This window comes from Eubalaena glacialis, chromosome X, assembly GCF_028564815.1.
Source record: "Eubalaena glacialis isolate mEubGla1 chromosome X, mEubGla1.1.hap2.+ XY, whole genome shotgun sequence".
In the NCBI taxonomy this organism is placed as follows: domain Eukaryota; kingdom Metazoa; phylum Chordata; class Mammalia; order Artiodactyla; family Balaenidae; genus Eubalaena; species Eubalaena glacialis.
The window spans coordinates 58,975,829-58,983,437 of record NC_083736.1 but is presented as its reverse complement, the minus strand read 5'-3'; positions in this window follow the sequence as shown (position 1 = coordinate 58,983,437).

Sequence of the window (7,609 nt, the reverse complement as noted above, 5' to 3'; positions counted from 1 at the left end):
AAACCCTGGGTTTCAGAACAATTAAGTAACTTGTTGATTATATTATTAGGTTATATTTGGCAAAGAGATAATGGGATGGCCCTTCTTTTCAAATAAGTGCACTTCCAACCACAGAATTAATATGATTCTAAAAGGCCTTTAAAAAAAAGCCTATAATAAAAGAGAATGGCAGCAGAAACAAATCCCACAAAATTTACTAAGGCTACATGAACTCTTCAAAGACTTGACCAAGAAAGCAAAAAGTTGGGGTATAATAAATTATATTTAGGGTATCAAACCTAAGACATATGCTAACTATCTGTACCTTTGGGCACTTTTTCCTTTAGATGAATGATTTCTACATGTTATTTCAAACCATCTTCACAAGTTTTGATATATCTGGTAACTAACTGTATTATAATTTACTTTTCTTTAAAATGACTCACCTTTTTACTTAGCTTTTTCTTAAAGCTATACTTTAATGAAATTATGGGTTTGATAGTAGAAATTATGGTAGGTAATTTTTTTCTAATAAATATTAAACACATAACTATTAAAATTAAAAATATCCATCTAACCACCTCAAATCATCTTGGGTGGAATGGATGTATATCACACTCTGGGAAACATTGTCTTAGATTAAGTGAGACCACTAAAAATCTACATACTTGGCCAATTAACTCAACCTCTTACAGAATCATCTTTTGAAAATGTTCACTAATGTTATGAATTTTATTTTATATGCTCTATTTTAAGTATCTGAAATCAGTTTTATAAAGGAAAATGATGAAACGTAGAGGGAGAAAATAATATTTATTGAATGTTTATTATATAGCAAGTATTGTTATGGGGCTTTACATTACTAATCTCATTTACTGCCTACAAATAATTGTAAAGTACATAGTATTTTATTAATTTTATAGATGATAAATTCGAGATTCAGGTAATTTTCTAACTTGTTCAAGGTAAAATAGTTAATAAGTGGCACAGTTATAAATTGAGCCCAGTCTCTGAATTTCAACCTTATATTCTTTCTAGTATAACATACTAACCTCTATCAAAAGGGATGACATCAATTATATAACTAACAAAAGAAGAAGAAAATAATTTTATATTCATGTTGGAGACAAATTGGTTACAATAAATACTTTAGTTTCTTCCCTTAAAAACTCTAATTTCTTAATCAATTTACTAATTTATTGCTGCTCTATGTATATACCTGGTTTCTTATATGATCAAAAAAGAACAAGTTAAGGGCAAAGCAAATATCTTTCAGATGCTACTTAAATGTGTTTTCTCATGTAGTTTCAAGGTCTAATGAAATAATATTATTTCCCACTACATTTTTTTTTATTATTATTCTTGAGGAAACTTACCATGTAAAGTTATATAACTAACATATCCACAATACTTTTCTCAGCTCTCCTCCAAAACACATGTAACTAATTCTACAGGGCACTTTGTTACATATAAAAATAACTGTATAATAATGAGAAAAAAAAACAATAAAGCTTAGTACTATCTCTAATTAGAGCTATGTCAATGGCTAATTTAAAAAAATTGACTAGTATTAAATTGGGAGGCTATATGATGATATGACAAACTATAATCAATACAAGTGCTGATTCAAGAAGCGGCCTGGCAGAATTCCCTATTCAGGTCTACTGGTTTCTTGCTGTTTGACCTTGAAGCAGTCCCTTAAGTTTTCTCTGCTTTGGTTTCTTCATCTGCAAAAAGGGGATAATAATAGAACTTGCATCATAGGGTTGTTGTGAGAATTAAATTAGCTTATACATATGAAGTGCTTAGAACAGTGTCTGGCTCACAGTAAGAGCTACAGAAATGTTGGCTATTTTCATTATAGTAAATTAAATACAACCTCATTGCATGCAGACTAAATCAAGACTCTCAAAAATATCTCAATTCCAAACCTTCATGAAATCTGACATTTTTCTATATTTGGCTAAAATGAAGTAAAGCAGAAGAAACACTCTTCAGTACTGGTAGCATGATGTTTTGTTTATTTTGTTTTAAAAATATTAACATCTAATTACTTGGATTAAAACCTGGCAAGGTAAGAAAGTTTAGCCTTTTATATAATTTAAGAAATTAAATCTAAATAAAAGAAAATAGTATAATTCCTCTGCTTCTTCCAGCTTATAACTGATTGTATGAGTAGCTAAGCTGCCTGATTTTCCTAAGATACACATGATATGTGAAATTCAACGTTATTATTTTCCAGCTTCAGTAATTCTATCATTGTTCTCCACAGAGGCAAATGTGTTTATTCTAGACACTAATGATCACAAAGCGAGTTCTGCAGTGTATTTATTGGCATTATGCAGATACGTATAATGAGAGTAAAGAGAGATTCATTCACTCATTCATTTAGGATTGGAATTAATTGAAAGTAAAATTTAAACTACAATGAGATATTATTACCTCATAACTGTTAGAATGGCTATCATCAAGAACATGAGATAACAAGCGTTCATGAGAATGTGGAGAAAAGGGAACCCTGTGCACTGTTGATGGGAGTGTAAATTGGTTCAGCCACTATGGAAACAATATGGAGATTTCTCAAAAGTTAAAAATAGATCTATGATATAATCCAGCAATTCCTCTTCTAGGTATATGCCTGCAGGTAATAAAAATAGGATATCAAAAAGATATATGGACTCCCATGTTTATTGTAGTATTATTCACAATATCAAAGATATGGAAACAACTTAAGTGCCCATCAATGAATGAATGGATAAAGAAGATGTGGCATATATACACAGTTGAACATTATTCAGCCATGAGAAAAGATACCTTGCCATTTGCGACAATGTGGATGGATTTTGAGCATATTAGGCTAAATGAGATAAGTCAGATAGAGAAGACAAGCATTGTGTGATATCACTTATATGTGGAATCTAAAAGCCAAACTTGTAAAAATAGAAAGTAAAATGGTGGTTACTACAGGATGGTGTGGGGTATAGACAGATGATGTTTAAGGGTACAAATTACAATGAATAGTAAATAAGTCCTAGAGATCTAATGTACAGGAGAGAGAATATAGACAGCAATACCATATTATAATCATCAAATTTGCTAAGAGACTAGAACTTGATTCCAACTACTAAAAAGAAAAGATAATTATGTAATGTGGTAGACTTACTAATTATCACTACAATCACAATCATGTTACAATATATAAATGTATCAAATTAACATGTACACCTTAAGTTGGCACAATGTTACATATCAAATATATTTTAATAAAAATAACTAAACATTACCATCTACCAACAGTAAAGACTCTGTTGAAAAGAAATTTAGTAGCATCCAAGTTGTACACTAAATGAGAAAAACATCTAAAAGGAAACACCTAAAAAAGTAAAAAATGAAAGCATAAATGATTGGTATTTTTGATTATTCCACATTTTTAATAGGGACTTTAAAAGTAAAGGCAGGGGCTCCCCTGGTGGCGCAGTGGTTGAGAATCTGCCTGCTAATGCAGGGGACACGGGTTTGAGCCCTGGTCTGGGAGGATCCCACATGCCACGGTGCAACTAGGCCCGTGAGCCACAACTACTGAGCCTGCGCGTCTGGAGCCTGTGCTCCGCAGCAAGAGAGGCCGCGATAGTGGGGGGCCCGCGCACCGCAATGAAGAGTGGCCCCCGCTTGCCACAACTGGAGGAAGCCCTCGCACAGAAACGAAGACCCGACACAGCCAAATAAATAAATAAATAAATAAATAATAATTAAAGGTGCTAATAATTTAAAAAAAAAAGTAAAGGCAATAATTAAGAACCATATAAAGTGGAAAAGACTGATTATTAATCTAAAAATCCAGGCAAAGAATAGAGAGTCCACTATACAGCCTTCTTTAAACAAAGAGAGTAAAAGAAACTTAAGTTTAACTAAACAATCGAGGAAAAAAATGAAAATAAAAGCCTCTGCAGGGATGTAGGAACAAGATCCTCAATAATGTTTTCTGCAAAGTTGAGGATTACTCTTGCTGGGAAAAACTTTTCTAGGACTGTGAGTCAACCAACAACAGGGTGCAATGTATCCAAGTGTTGTATTGGACTGTGTGGAAATGATAGGAACAAATAAATTTATTCATATTTGATAGTAAATGAACAACCTAAAACCACACACATGCAATGAGACAAAACTTAGTAAAATAAGCAGACACTTGGATAAATGATCACACCCAGATGGTCTGACCCTCTATCAAAGAATACTGTTGGCCCGTATGATTCCTATAGAATGCCAGGTGTGGAAAGAGATTTAGCCAATTACTTTCCTTCAGATTACTAAATGGCACAAATCACTAAATCAATTTGTATAGTTAAGTTACATCTAAGTGTCTTGGATTTACATTAACCTTGTTTTCATAGCAAGGATTTAAAATTGAAGTGGTGCAAGTAGAACAGGATGCTAACCATAGAATACTTTTGTGGAATTTTGACTGTTCTGATTAAGATAAAAAAAAAATATATTTTTATACTGAAAATAGTATACACTAATACTAATATTCTAATAATGTAGAAAAGGGATGTTAACCTTTTCTAGAAAAAGGAGCCAATTTTCATTTTTTTGAAAGATTATCAGAAAATTCGGAAGAGGTATGTTATAGAAGGGACATCTCTGGGTCCACAGTGAAATCAAGGCATCAGGAAGAGAAGTCCCCACTCCCAAATCCAAGTACACCAAGAGAAGATGTCATGGCATTGGCTCAAGGATTAATTAAAGAAAGATTTTAGATGTACTAAAAAGGAACCTTGATTAACATAACGGCAATGATTTTTTTTCTTTCTTTATCCTTAATTTCTTTCAGGGTTGGAAAATAAGAGTCACTAGATCAATTTTGGTAACTGATATTATTTTAATCTGGCAATGAGGTGTTGGAACAAAGTAATTAATTCTTTCTTGCATATGATATGCCAAGTCTACTACCACCTAGGCAAAATATTATCTAGAGTGTGATAAAAGTTGTATACTGTTTACAGAGTGATGGAAGAATGCCAGATAAACATGAAGAAAGTTAAAAACTTATCTTCAGCCATAAAGAAATTATTGGCATCACATTCCATACCATTCTAATTTTAATTACTCATGACTTACACTTTATTCACTCAGACATCCAACTAGGCATTCATTAATTATATAGTTACAAATGACTTATTAATCTCAAGCAATCTTAACTTGGCTACAGAGTGTCAATAATAATCCTCACTACAGCTATGTCTTGTTTTACAAAACACAAGCTTAAAATAAGATGAATTAAGGAGAAATAACAAAATAAGTCTGTCACAACAGGATTCATCAAAGATTTCTAGTAAGTGGGATTTCTTACACTATACACCAGTGTTTTAAAACAATTTCTACTTTAAAAGGGAGGGTAGAGAAACAGAGCTAAAGTATCAGGAGGATACTTCCAACTAAAAATAAAACAAAATTGAAAGAAAGAGTTCTCTAAAATAATAAAGTAAGGAAAGACATAAATCAATTTATGTTTAATTTATAAGGCATACACCTACTTTACAAAAGCCACGTTACAACCAAATACTGGAGTCTAGATGCTTCAAAAGGATTACATAAAATTAAATGAGTGGGAAAGGGGTTAAGTAAAAATTTTGGGGTGCCTACTATGTGCCAGATACTAAGGTAGAGGATTTACTTATATTATCTCATATAATCCCCACAGGCTCCTTTTTTTTTTAACATCTTTATTGGAGTATAATTGCTTTACAATGGTGTGTTAGTTCCTGCTTTATAACAAAGTGAATCAGTTATACATATATCTATGTTCCCATATCTCTTCCCTCTTGCATCTCTCTCCCACCCACCCTCCCTATCCCACCCTTCTAGGTGGTCACAAAGCACAGAGCTGATCTCCCTGTTCTATGCGGTTGCTTCCCACTGGCTATCTATTTTACGTTTGGTAGTGTATACATGTCCACACCACTCTCTCACTTTGTCACATCTTACCCTTCCCCACACCACATCCTCAAGTCCATTCTCTAGTAGGTCTGTGTCTTTATTCCCATCTTGCCACTAGGTCCTTCATGACCTTTTTTTTTTCCCCCTGGATTCCATACATATGTGTTAGCATACAGTATTTGTTTTTCTCTTTCTGACTTACTTGACTCTGTATGACAGACTCGAACTCCATCCACCTCACTACAAATAACTCCATTTCGTTTCTTTTTATGGCTGAGTAATATTTCATTGTATATATGTGCCACATCTTCTTTATCCATTCATCCGATGATGGACACTTAGGTTGCTTCCAAGTCCTGGCTATTGTAAATAGAGCTGCAATGAACATTTTGGTACATGACTCTTTTTGAATTATGGTTTTCTCAGGGTATATGCCCAGTACTGGGATTGCTGGGTCATATGGTAGTTCTATTTTTAGTATTTTAAGGAACCTCCATACTGTTCTCCATAGTGGCTGTATCAATTTACATTCCCACCAACAGTGCAAGAGTGTTCCCTTTTCTCCACACCCTCTCCAGCATTTATTGTTTCTAGATTTTTTGATGATGGCCATTCTGACCGGTGTGAGATGATATCTCATTGTAGTTTTGATTTGCATTTCTCTAATGATTAATGATGTTGAGCATTCTTTCATGTGTTTGTTGGCAATCTGTATATCTTCTATGGAGAAATGTCTATTTAGGTCTTCTGCCCGGTTTTGGACTGGGTTGTTTGTTTTTTTGTTATTGAGCTGCATGAGCTGCTTGTAAATTTTGGAGATGAATCCTTTGTCAGTTGCTTCATTTGCAAATAGATTCTCCCATTCTGAGGGTTGTCTTTTCGTCTTGTTTATGGTCTCCTTTGCTGTGCAAAAGCTTTTAAGTTTCATTAGGTCCCATTTGTTTATTTGTGTTTTTATTTCCATTTCTCTAGGAGATGGGTCAAAAAGGATCTTGCTGTGATTTATGTTATAGAGTGTTCTGCCTAAGTTTTCCTCTAAGAGTTTGATAGTGTCTGGCCTTACATTTAGGTCTTTAATGCATTTTGAGTTTATTTTTGTGTATGGTGTTAGGGAGTGTTTTAATTTACTACTTTTACATGTACCTGTCCAGTTTTCCCAGCACCACTTATTGAAGAGGCTGTCTTTTCTCCACTGTATATGCTTGCCTCCTTTATCAAAGATAAGGTGACCATATGTGCATGGGTTTATCTCTGGGCTTTCTATCCTGTTCCATAGATCTATGTTTCTGTTTTTGTGCCAGTACCATACTGTCTTGATTACTGTAGCTTTGTAGTATAGTCTGAGGTCAGGGAGCCTGATTCCTCTAGCTCCATTTTTCGTTCTCAAGATTGCTTTGGCTATTCGGGGACTTTTGTGTTTCCATACAAATTGTGAAATTTTTTGTTCTAGTTCTGTGAAAAATGCCAGTGGTAGCTTGATAGGGATTGCATTGAATCTGTAGATTGCTTTGGGTAGTAGAGTCATTTTCACAATGTTGATTCTTCCAATCTAAGAACATGGTATACCTCTCCGTCTATGTGTATCATTTTTAATTTCTTTCATCAGTGTCTTATAATTTTCTGCATACACGTCTTTTGTCTCCTTAGGTAGGTTTATTCCTAGATATTTTATTCTTTTTGTTACAGTGGTAAA